The sequence below is a fragment of the Lepisosteus platostomus genome, chromosome 6 (genome assembly GCF_059453375.1).
Source record: "Lepisosteus platostomus isolate fLepPlt1 chromosome 6, fLepPlt1.hap1, whole genome shotgun sequence".
Taxonomy (NCBI): domain Eukaryota; kingdom Metazoa; phylum Chordata; class Actinopteri; order Semionotiformes; family Lepisosteidae; genus Lepisosteus; species Lepisosteus platostomus.
The window spans coordinates 30,537,930-30,550,100 of NC_142616.1; the positions used below are offsets into that span (position 1 = coordinate 30,537,930).

The 12,171-nt window shown below is 38.8% G+C and overlaps 1 protein-coding gene across 3 annotated transcripts in view; it reads left to right on the forward strand.

The window, feature by feature from the left end:
• golga7bb (golgin A7 family, member Bb) overlaps window positions 1-12,171 on the forward strand; it is a 79,270-nt gene that overhangs the window by 44,198 nt on the left and 22,901 nt on the right. The window contains exons 3-5 of one of the 3 annotated variants that reach the window (XM_088635310.1): window positions 5,648-10,300; window positions 11,212-11,257; window positions 11,399-11,542. The gene's annotated coding sequence lies outside the window, so the exon portion shown is untranslated. Of the gene's footprint in view, window positions 1-5,647; window positions 10,301-11,211; window positions 11,543-12,171 lie in introns of all 3 variants that reach the window. The other 2 variants (XM_088635309.1, XM_088635308.1) reach the window with 2 other exon arrangements.

Below are 12,171 nucleotides of genomic sequence, written 5' to 3' on the forward strand. Positions count from 1 at the left end.
TCAATTTAAACTTACACTGACTACCCTCCTTGCTTAAGCATTAAACAGACCTCCTAAATTCATCCTGAATAATTTCGCTCTAGTCTAGACTCTACTGTGATGCTGTTGCTGTGGTGATGCATCAGACCGTGAACAGAAATGAGGCACTTGCCTCTTCCTTTTTAACACATGTAGGGAGATATACTGTACAAACGTTGACTTAACTCCTGTTTTTCTTTGGATGCGCATTTAAAACAGAACATTAGTCACGTATTTACACAAAGAATTGTGGAAGTCTGGAACAAGGTACCTAGCCATCTTGTCCACGGCGTCTTTTAAGAAATGAAAGAGAAAAAATGAAAGAAATTAGATTCTGGGATTAATTATCTGCTTACAACCAAACAAGCTAAACTGCCTGAATGGCCACGTCCTGTTTCCAGCCCTTGTCATGTTCTTTCTTGCAGATCACAGCAAAACTATATGATAAGAATCCTTTGTTTTCTGCAACCAAACTAGAGAGACAGCCCCAAGTTCATTTGCTTACCTGGTAAGAGAAGCTCCAGTGTGGTAAAGTGTTGATTGGGTATTGTATAAAAGTGAGAGAGCACTGAAGAATGTAGAATAATGACAGGGATGCTATATGAGTTAATTATTTTTTAATCAGTTGAGCTTCTAGCACACTGGCCAAAATAGGTCAGTATTTTATTGCAATTTTGAATCCAGGTTTGATATTCCCAGATACATGACATTTTTGTGATTTATGTGACTTCAGGTAATGGACAGTTCATATAGGTTTTGATAATACCTTTCATTCAGTTCAGTAGAGAACTGTATTATATACTTACAGTATATACACCTTTACAAATGGGGTGTTAGGAAAAAGGAAACAGGAAATGACCGAGCAGATTGACCAGTAAATACAAGTTTACAGTCAAGGTGTTCCAGAGGCCTATGTCGAGACCACCCAGAAAAACCCAAAACTGTTACCAAGTATTCAAACTCATAACACCTACAAAGGCCAGAATAAGATAAAGCTGCCTTTTAAACTATATAAAACACAACCTTTCTGTGTAAACCCAGATGCTACCAAATCAATGGCAAGCACCCACTAACAAGGAGAGTTTTTAACTCTGCTGTTCCTTAAAAACCACAGAATAGCAAGCTCTCTTAGCAAGGTTCAAATACATACTGTACCTAGTTCCAACCTGGTTTTTATGGATGATTTGTACAAAGACCTCTTGCCTGGTGCAAGCTTTATGTTCGGTCTCCTCCTGTCTTCTCTGTTCTCCTCCCTCTTTCTATGTTCTGAACTCTTCCACTGTTTCTCTCTGTCTTTTTATCCTACACTTCTTACACTCTTAATCATTTACCCAGGACTTAATTAACTAAGGTGAACCAGTAGATTCTTTTGATCCATGTGCACCATCCACACCCAGGACAACTACGTAAACATCCCTTTGCTTGAAGCTCTAGGAAGTGGAAACACTGTATGGCCACTCGTTAGGTGTTTCCCATTGTCTCTAGATTCTCAGAGACACTTCCATAGTCACCTACCATATACTGTATTAATTTTAGATAAGATTAAATATCCAGGGAAAAATAGACAATCAGATTGTGCTTCTTAATAGCATGAGAGCACCTTTGGTTTAAACAGTGTAAATTAGAAATTAGAAAAACGAATCTATAAGAAGATCATATACTGTAGCTTTTTGGGCTTTTCAAAATAATTCTTCTAGTTGCTTTATGTTTTTACATCATTTTGATTTAAATATCTTGTTTTAATTCTTTCAGAGAAACATTATTCGTATTATATCTAACATTATACTTTCTTAAAATATGTCTATATGTCTATATTAAGTGTGTTTTGACTAAAGAAGACCAAGTCAGAGAACAGAGCATTAATTTAATTTTATAAAGGAAGCAATTTAACTTGAATCCTAATAGAATGCAGAAGAGGATTACAGCTACATAAAATGTTATGTAATGATACATGCAGACTGTTGAGTGAGGACAAATTAATAAAACCTTAAAAAAATAAAAAGGAACAGACAAGCATAAGCTTAACAATTCAAGATGTATTAAGCAATTAAAACATGAATTACACTACACTGTAACTCTTCACACACTGCATATCAGCTGTGCCAATTCATTACTGCTGGCTGGACATGTCTAGGAAGCACAAAATGAAAGACAGGTTGTTTTCTTTAATTAATATCTGACCCTTTTTTTTCTAAATCATTTGAAGGATGCATGTCAGGTGCAACAGTGTTCACTTCGCTGGTGACTCTAGAGGCACCAACTCCAACTTCAGAGGACTGATTTCCAACATTATTATCCTCATCTGAAGCCTTTGTGACGTCTGGATTGGGACACTGGTCCCAGAAGGCTCCCAGGCAGACAGGGAGGAGGTCTCTCAGGAGGAGCTCAGTTCAATATACATCACTAGCTTGACATGAGGTCTGCAGCGTGAAACGAGGCTCAGTTGGACTGTGAGAATGGAGAACATTCCTCTGTTTGAGATGTTCATGGGCTGTAATGATGTTGGAACATCTAGTGCCCATGTGAATGCCTTGAGCTTAAAAGGCTAAAAACGGTACTAAAAAGTTACAATTGCAGAAAATGAAACTCTAATACTTTGGTTTATTCAGAAAGATCTCCACACTAATGGATGGATTCTGTTCAAAAGATGCTTATGTATTACTAACCACCCTATAAATCATTTTCATTAATTCTTCATATGACTGTAGGTTTCTCGATGACGTTCAGAAAAACTGTGCTTTGAAATGCATTCCCCTGGTTTATTCATTTATTTGGTTATTTATTTGTCTTAGCACTCTGGATCTTTCTTTTACTGTATTATGTTTTCCTAAACTATGTAAGGCTTTCACCATAATCCTACCAACCCACTGACCACAATCAAATCAGAGAGGAACATCTTGCTTTTAATCTTGGCTAATGTATCTGGTGGTGCACAGGCACATCTGTTTCAGATAGAGTTCACCCCGACATCATCATGGGGAGATGGGAGGCAGATGTGCACGGCAATGGCTGCTCTGAACCTCCGTGACACACAACGTCTCCCTCTCTACCTCTCTCTGCCCTCCGTCATCAGCGAGGCCCTGGGATGGCAGAGTGTACGGAGGGGGCAGGCAGTGAGTCACCCCTGGTGTGTCCTACTTTCCCTGCGCTGCACAGGCTTCAGATGAGCAGCTTTCTCACTCAGGCTGGAAGCTGTCTGGAGATGCTGGGAGGATCATGAGAAACAGTGGTGGCGGTATCCCACTCATGGCCGCCAGCCATTCATTCTCAGAATCTGCCTCATTCGTACAGGAGATATGGAGGTTATTGTGGCTTTTGTTGTTTAGATTTTACTGAATAAACAACACCAGATTCTAGCAGATAGGCATTCCATGTGGGTTCTTAGAAACTAGACATTCCAGGTCGAAGAAAGACAAGGAAAAAAGCACGTATCCCATAGGTCATCTTAACAACAATTGTTAAAATTATCTGTTGGAAAATGATCTATTTGTTAAATTAATTTGGCTTTTTTTGTCATGAGCACTGTTAACCTTTAAGGAATACAACCTGAAAGTTCTTTTGACAGAATTGAAGCACTGATCCTAAAGACTTACAGTAGCCACCCTTGTGTCTCATTTTTGCTCCATTATTGGACATTTAGTCACAATGTTTATGGTTACCCAGTAAATCTGCTATACTAATAAATGATCATTTCAGCTGTATAATTCAAGGATAATTATATATTTATTTTCTACTTTAATTTTAAAGTGAGATTTTTATCAAGGGGGATTTCTTGAAGAGGGGTCCCCCAGCAAGAGAATCCCTTTCTTAAATGAACAACATAACCTTTATGTGTCTGTTTCACCACATTAATTATATTAATATGTCACACTTAGTCTTTCCACAAAAAAGATCTTGTACACTTGTCATTCATATTGATTTCAATTATCTTCCTTCAACAGTGACACGATTCTGTCAATTTTGGGAAGAATTGTGTTTCTTAGATCTCTGTGACCTTTTTCAAGTCTTAAACAGTGGGATATTAACCTAATAAATACATACCTTAATTATTTTAAAGGTATTATTACTTATACAGTACAGTATATACATAATGTGATGTAAAATTACAGAACAGGACTGTTTTAGGTTGGGCCTTGAGCAGTTATCTCAAGCCGAAACTGACACACTTTATTATTTCAATGTTTCAATGTTCACAAGCTTTGTGATATTTAATAGCAGTTATGTTCTGAGCAATCAACAGTAATATACAGTAAAATTTGTGATATGTTTCAATTGATGAAGTGAAAGAAATGAACACCAGTAAAGATCAGTGGATGTCCTACATGAGCTCTGCAGTCTTTCATCTTCTGCACTGAAGTCACACATCTCTGAAGTAAACCCGTGTCAGGTTCAGAGTGCTTGTGGCTACAGCAGATGACGACACGGGGCTATAAATCACATTTTCTCTATTAGCACACCAAACTCTGAAAGGAGTGACTCAGTGACCCCACACCCCACCTTCCGGATGGAACACTTGAGCAGAATGCTGACAGGCACTGTCTGGAATCCTCTTCAGCAGGAGGCTGAGGATGTTCACCCATCAGAGAACAACGTCAAGAGATGGAGGCACTACGGTGAGAATGCATGATGGCGTATTTGTCACCCTGGTTTGCAATCTTTCAGTTCATACACGAAACACTGCAGGTGGTTTACATTTTCTAACCCACGATCTAACAAGAGGTGCCTTCTTTCCCTGCAGTTTTCGGTTCTGTCTGACAAATCAAAAATAACCATGGCCTTAAAATGGCCTAACATTAGGCTGACCTCTAAGGCCTAGATGTAAGAGGTTTGATCCTGGTTGACATGAATACCCGTCTGTGCCCAGCCTTCTCTAAGTAAAGGAACACAGGGTCGAGCTCAGGACCGTAGGGTTGCGCTAAGTGAAACAACAACCCCTGTGACTTCCCAAATTGGGGTTCACTGCTACTGAATATTGTTTTATTGTTTGCTACACTTTCTCCAGTAGGCCACATGGTTTTCCCTTTCTTGAGCTCTGCTCAGTGACTTTTCTGCGAGTCACTGCATCCTGCTCTTAGAGCTTTATTCATTTTCCAGACATGGACATGGTCTTTCAGAGGTTTTCAAGGCTTACCACTTTGCTTTTTGAAAGCAAGCTCTTAAACTGACAAACCCAGCAAGACATAGCTCAGCTGTAAAAAGGAGGAATGTAATTGTTATACCTGTTGCTTTAATGTTGTTTCCATAGGACTGAATTTCCTTCCTGACCTCTGTGGCATAAAAATGTTCGGAAAATTATGCTGTTTTTCTTTTGTTAGTACTGTAGTCCCTTGGAAGTTTCAACTTATACCGGGAGATAAATGCTTACTATTGCTCCTAATCAGTACAGCAGCCAGCCTCCTAATCCGCAGGGGTAAATTGCTGGCCACAGCACCTCAAATGTTCCTATGTTCAGCGACCAAGAAATGAAGCTTGCGTGGGAGCAGACAAATCTGTGCCAGAGACAGTTGTTTTAAAGACATTAAAAAATAAGTTGATTTGACTTTCAAGGCCTGAGACTTGGATACTATTATTGGTGTTTATTTGCCTTTTAAAGATTCCAGTTAATAATATTTTATTTTTGCTTTTTCAGAATTCTCATTTCCTGCTCTCTCTGAACGGAACATGATTTGAAAGGATGCCAATGGCTCCTCCTGTGGTTAAGTCAACAGTGAGGCGGGGGATGTTTGTGGTGGCAGACAGCCTGGCCAAACTTGTCCATTGGATACAGTGTCCATATACAGAGACGGCCTCTACTTTCCCTGGTTAACAGCAAGTAAGGGAAAAAAAAGCCTTCTTCGAGCCTGTTTGACTTAGGAGACCTCCTCGGGGGCCTTCAAATCCCATTGGTAAGTTGCAAAGTTCGGTAAACTGACAGGCATTGTCATTTTGAGAAAGTTAGGGATCTCAGGGGAAACTGAAGGGGAAAGAAATAACCTGGACTGGTCACTATGGCAGCCCACCCACTGTCCCTGTGTCTGTCCCGACACAGCCTTTCCCAGGCAGGCCGTATTGTGCTCTTCTAGCTGAATAAACAGGGACAAATGTATCCTCTCCTGTCATCTGCAGTTCCAAGTGCTTTCATAATTTACAGTAAAAAGAACAATGCTAAACTCTGTATCGCTAATCTAGGTTAATGTACAGTAGGTCTGACTGCTGTACTGTCACCTCTGATAAATATCGTATACTGGATTGTGTACCTGTTCGTGTTTTGGTCTGCGCTTTGTGTTTTGTTCTTGAAGAAAAATAGAAGTTGACTTTAGTGGAGAAAATTGATTTTTTTATTACAAACAGCTCAAGATAACATGAAGTTTCAACATTAAATTAATTGCATTAATGCCAATGGCTGTGTGAATATATACACACCCTGTTATTGCACAGGTATTTTAATGACTATCATTTGAGCTCAGCTGCTGATCATTTCCACGTGTTGCTTTCGTTATCAGTCTGTTCGTACTGTAGTTTCTCTTTCAACAAGTGAGACCTGCAATGCGGTGGACTCAGCTCACTGTGCACTGCAGTGCAGCTGTCTCAGCACAGGGTGTGTTTCAGAGCTGAAGACGTGGTTCACAGAAGCAACACCTACTGTAACGCTGAAAAGACAAACACTCCATTGTAAATACAGCACTATACCGATTTAGTTTCAAAGGTAAAAAAAGACAACCTTGAGCAATTGTACTGTTCAACAACTGCAAACAGAAGGTATTCATTACAGTCATCATCTTGCATGTACAGGTATTCATCCTCTTAAACTTTGCAATCTTTGACTTGTTTACATGAAATTAGATTTATTTAAAGGAAACTAAATACAGTAGCTTGTGTACACCAGACATTCTCAGTGCCAGCTGACATCCATAGCGTAATCTATCAGTAATCCATCATTAACCTGGAAACCACTTGGAAATCCTTTAGAGCTGTTTACACTAGTAAATGTGAATAGTAATTTTACAGTTATTCACACTCCTTCTGAATGTTACAGGATGAGCATTGAGTATTTGATTGCTAAGTTGTTTAAGAGGCTGATATGATGCCCTCAAGAGTCCAGACGTTTCTGCATGCAATCAATTCCAATTAAATTCCACAATTAAATAGTAAGAAGCTCAAGACCACACCTTTCAAGGTTTTTCAGGATTTGATGCAGTATAGTAAATAGTAATGTACAAATTTAGATGCCATAGAATGTTTGTACTAAAAGTAATGATATTTGATGAGAATAGAAAGATGTTTAGTCTTAATTTTAAAGCAGTTCCATTTCTGTCTCACCTATTTTGTGGTTTCTGCATGTACTTACATATGTTTGGGTCCAAGGCCAAAACATGACTTTATTGCAGTAGATCAGCCCCATCTGCTTGACATTACATTCCTTGTTTTATATTCAGCATTATTCTTTCTTGTAAATGAATGTATTTTGATGGCAGCCCCCAATATGTCAAAGCCAAGCTATGTTGGCTGTGTAATAATTGACAAGAGCACACTGAATGCACAAATTTGTTATCATTCAAAAAATGAGAGTTAACTACAAATCTCTGGGACCAGTCCAGTCTGGGAAGGCGCTGTATTTTGGCTTGGGATCCTAACATATTTTATCACACACCAGGTCAGTTAGCATTTTACCCAAATTATCCAAACAATTTCCAGAATATGTTCCAGAAACAAAAGCAATACTAGCTGATTGCTGTTGCAATGTGTTTTTCTTCTGACAAACTAGTCCCTTTTGCTTAACTTGCTTATGCAGTGTAATTCCTTAGAGTTATATGATAATCCAATTTGCAGCCAGAGCGCATTGCACTGACTGTGGTTTTTCAGGCAGTAGCACAAAAACAGAAAAACATCCTTGCACAGCTGCAATAACTCCCTCACACTTTGCAACCATAAAATGTTATGAAATCAGAATCTTTAGGAGCCAAGACCAGCAAAAGAGCAGAGGGTCCAAACTCCATTACACCATGCCTTATGCTTGTTCCCTGAGGTGAGGGATCCTGGTTGGATCTCCTTTCCATATCAGCATTACCGCAATTCATTCCCACAGTGTTGCTCCAGCCCAGCTGCACTCGGTTAACAAGGTGCAGTCACCTTTGGCTCCCCTTCTGGCCTATATTGCTCTTAAAAGTCATCAAGTCAAGACTATGCAAACCTAATGCCAGGATCTTAGAGTTTATATTCAGCTGATCTCCCAGTGACTTAGTTGAGCCTTTAAACTGAATAATAATTTGCAATGTCTAGCTTTTTTAATGATCTGTACCTTTCAGAAAAGGCACTTGCGGTTTAGTCAAGCATTCCATTTTAACATAGGGTATGGTAACTGCATTCAACTGCTTTGTCACTAGAATTATACTGAATGCCTTTAGAATTAGTTGGTCAAATAGTTTTAGAAGAAGAGCAGTGTGTGTCAAAGTGTTATAGAGTGTGTTTCATGAAAGCAGGTGATGCACCAGTGTGGGTGTATTATATATCACTCTAATAAGTGAGAGAGTGTTCTGAGCCAGGTGTAGGTGTGATGCATGAAAATGAAATGGCTTTCAGGCAATCATCTTGGTTTATGCAGGAGCTTAATTTCTGTGTAAATGTATCCTGTTGTTCCTAGAATTATACCTAGAAAGTTTGTAATTTATTTGACTTTTTTATTCTTTGGAAGAACAGTAGCTTGCATGATTGGCCATGTTTTTTCAAAATCAGTTAATCATTCATTGAAGTTATCATTATAGTTTTTTTTTTAACTTTTTGGTTTGAACTTTTCAAGTAAAATAAAATACATAAAGTCCACCAAGTTTTGATTTAAGAGGTTCAGCACTTCAACTTTGAAATTGTTTTTGAATATATAGGACAAGCCACAATTGTTTTTGAAGCAGGATCCTAATATCGGTCGCATGTCTGTATTTATATGTTCCAGTACATCTGACCCAAACAAAGTTGCCTGGCAGTCCAGACACACAAAACAGTGGGAAGAAAAAAAAACATCCTTACAGTTACTATGGGCCTCCACTAGTAGGAAGCACAATTATCACTTTACTGCTCTAGATTTCTTCGTTGTAGATTCCGGCACAGGAATTAGTGCTCTCCATTCACAGGCAGATCAGGAGACACTCCATTGTTAAGGATACACCTGCAGCCAGACAGCAGCCCTCCTTGATCTATAGGCTGTCAGTGTATGCCTAGGCAGTAATTTGAAGTGAAAGCGATACTGCTGAAACCCAGGCCAATGGAGGTAGGTTTTCACTCTCCACATCAAACACAAACCTCGGGCTCTGTTAGGGAGACAGAGTGCACCATATATCTATTTAAATGCCTCGCGCCCCAGTGATCACGGAGCAGTGAAACCCGAGCTCCTGGGTCCAAGAGGATGGCTCACACAAGTGAAAGCACAAGTCATCCTGACTCTCAGGTATCTGTAAAACATTCTGAGTGTCTCCCTCCCAAACGAGAACCCTGCTATCAAAAATTAATTAGGGAACCCCCTCTGTCTCTCCAGACATGAGGGGCACATTTCTGCTTCACAGCAGCGGCCTTCCCTGTAGTCAAGAAATACAGGTAATGGCTGAAGTTCATGCACCAAGCACTGCTTTAAAGCTTTGCTCAAGGAAATTCATTTTACTTTAGAAAAGGGTTTGTTTATCCACAATATAGCAATGTTTCCACATTAGAATATATTTTTATTTGTTCAGGTATTCCCAAAATATAATTGGATTTATTTTGCACTGCATTTTCAAATCTAGATTATAATTGGAGTATGTTTTGTTTTCAAGATCAGTGATAAAATATTTTATATTTTTACTTTACCCTGTCACATTTCTAGCAAATAATATGATAGCTAATGTTTCTTGCAATATTACTATAATAAACAAAAACTGAAATAATCTTCTTGTTGTTAAATGTTACTGTAATTTGCTAACCATTTTTTATATAGTATATATAAAGATAGCAAAACCTTGGAAAAAAAAGTTAATGTGTGACACAGTAGAAGAAATGCATAAATTGTATGTCTGTGCTGGTATATTTTTTCTTTGTCTGTCATTATGCACAGGTACTTGTGCCAAAAGCGCAGAATGTTTCTGAAATGGACTTCTTCATCTCAGTGAAGACAGAGCCTGAATTCGAAAAGAAATTCTTGAAGCAACGCCTAAATAATAGTGTGCAGTTCTAGGCAGAGGAGGTTTCTGCTCCTGGCGTATGATCATACACTGCTGTCCTTCAAGAGCAAGCTGTGCATTCGCCAACCTAATTATGGGCTGTTACTGTGTGAGTGACAGTTTCTTCAAGTGTCGGTTCGAAAATAAGAGAGCTAATGTACCATATGTATGTGCGCGTGTGTGCTCCTAACATATAATGAATACTTTGGCTTAGTTGTATGTGTTGTTATTCAATCAGTTATGTTCTATTTTTGTCTTGAGATGATCTTGGTTATATTTCAGGCTCTGACATTTTTTTGCAATCATGTACTGTATAATGTGATACTTTGATTTTCTTTGTTAATGTTTCCTAAGGTTTTAATAAAAGTTAATGAAGTGCCATCAGAGTTCTCTAATAGTCCCCAAGCTGATTTGTGCTGCAACAGGGTGGTGTGATAACGAAATGAATAATTACAGTCTTTAGAGGTCACGAGCCATGGTTCCTCTCAATGCTATGTTGATTTCAAGGTATCTTCTGGTATATTGAGACTGCACTAATAGTGAACCCTTAGAGGGCTATGATGTTAGTTGTGATCTATCTGTTCAACCAGTCCCTCTGCTTTAACCCGTAGGACACAATGTGTCTCCTATAGCTCTTAAAGAGTTTCCTACTTTAGTTAAACTATGTGATTAGAAAGAAATTAGCTTTCGGCCCCTCTTTTGTTACCACTACATATATGCGCTGTATAGCTGTCAGATAACGCAATACAAAATCCCCTTTCGCTGCCCTTCTTTTCTAACTATCTCCTTAAACCAGAGGAAACTAATTGTTCATGAGAATAGGGATTTGGTTCCCAGGTACAAATGCAGCTTGAAGAAAACCGGCTTACAGCCCATTGCAGAGCTGCCAACCTGTAATTAGACACACATCCTAATTAAGCAATCCAAAGAGAAAAGAACAAGTGAATGCTCTTAATTATGCATTCCGTGTGTGTATGAGGCATTCTTTTGAAAGTTGTTTTTTCTGCCTTATTTTGTAGAGCTTTGGAAGCACACAAAAACAGAACATGGAGCCTGTGTGAATGCAGAGGCCTTAGGTGAATGGTTGCATTGCACAAGAAGACTTACTTGGACTCTCAGCTGGTTGACTAAAACCTTCGTAGCAAGCAGCATAGCTACAGGACCAAAGAAATTCTTAATAAGTCAAACATGAGTTTAAAACATTTGATTTTTTTCAGGAAAGGACCTGAAATAATACCTCACTGTCTTCCCTTCTTATGACCTTCCCTTTTTGGAAGGGGTGAGGGGCTGTTCTGGGGTGATGGCTCCCCGTGGCACATGGCCAGGATAAGAAATGTGGGATAAAAATGGGCTCCACTCCTGTAAGCCTGTGACTCACTCTGGGTGGATTTAACCAGTGCAACAAGAGCAACAGCCTATTGTAAAATAAAAGTCTGCTTTTTACTGTTTATTAATCTCATTACTTGTCAGGCTGACATTATGTTACACAATCTATTTTTCTGAACTCATGAACACATTAGATAGAACCAAGCCACACTCTGCAGTTCTATACACTATAACACGTCGTGTGTGTTTTTGTCTTGACTGAGTCTTCCCATTGACTTCCACTCTATTTTTTATTAACTTCTCTATTTAACCTGAGCGAAACTGGGCCATGAGAGCTCGTACATTCAGAATGTATAGTTTGGGCACTTTTAGATCAAAAAGAAAATGTTATTTGGCGTATGTTAAATGAAGTTATGTTGTGTGGTTGTCCCTACACAACCTCATCTTCATCCTTTTTGTCAGTGGTTACTATCTTTGTGTGAACATTTTCTCAGATTCTGTCCCTGAATTGATTAACACACACACTCTTACCCACCACACAGGTGGAAAAAAAGATAGATAATGGTGGTTTAAGGATAGCATTCATAATACAGTATAAAGTCAGTTTCAGAACTGGTGTGATTGATTTAAACACCTGGGCTATTGTTAATTATTGAATGGCAAA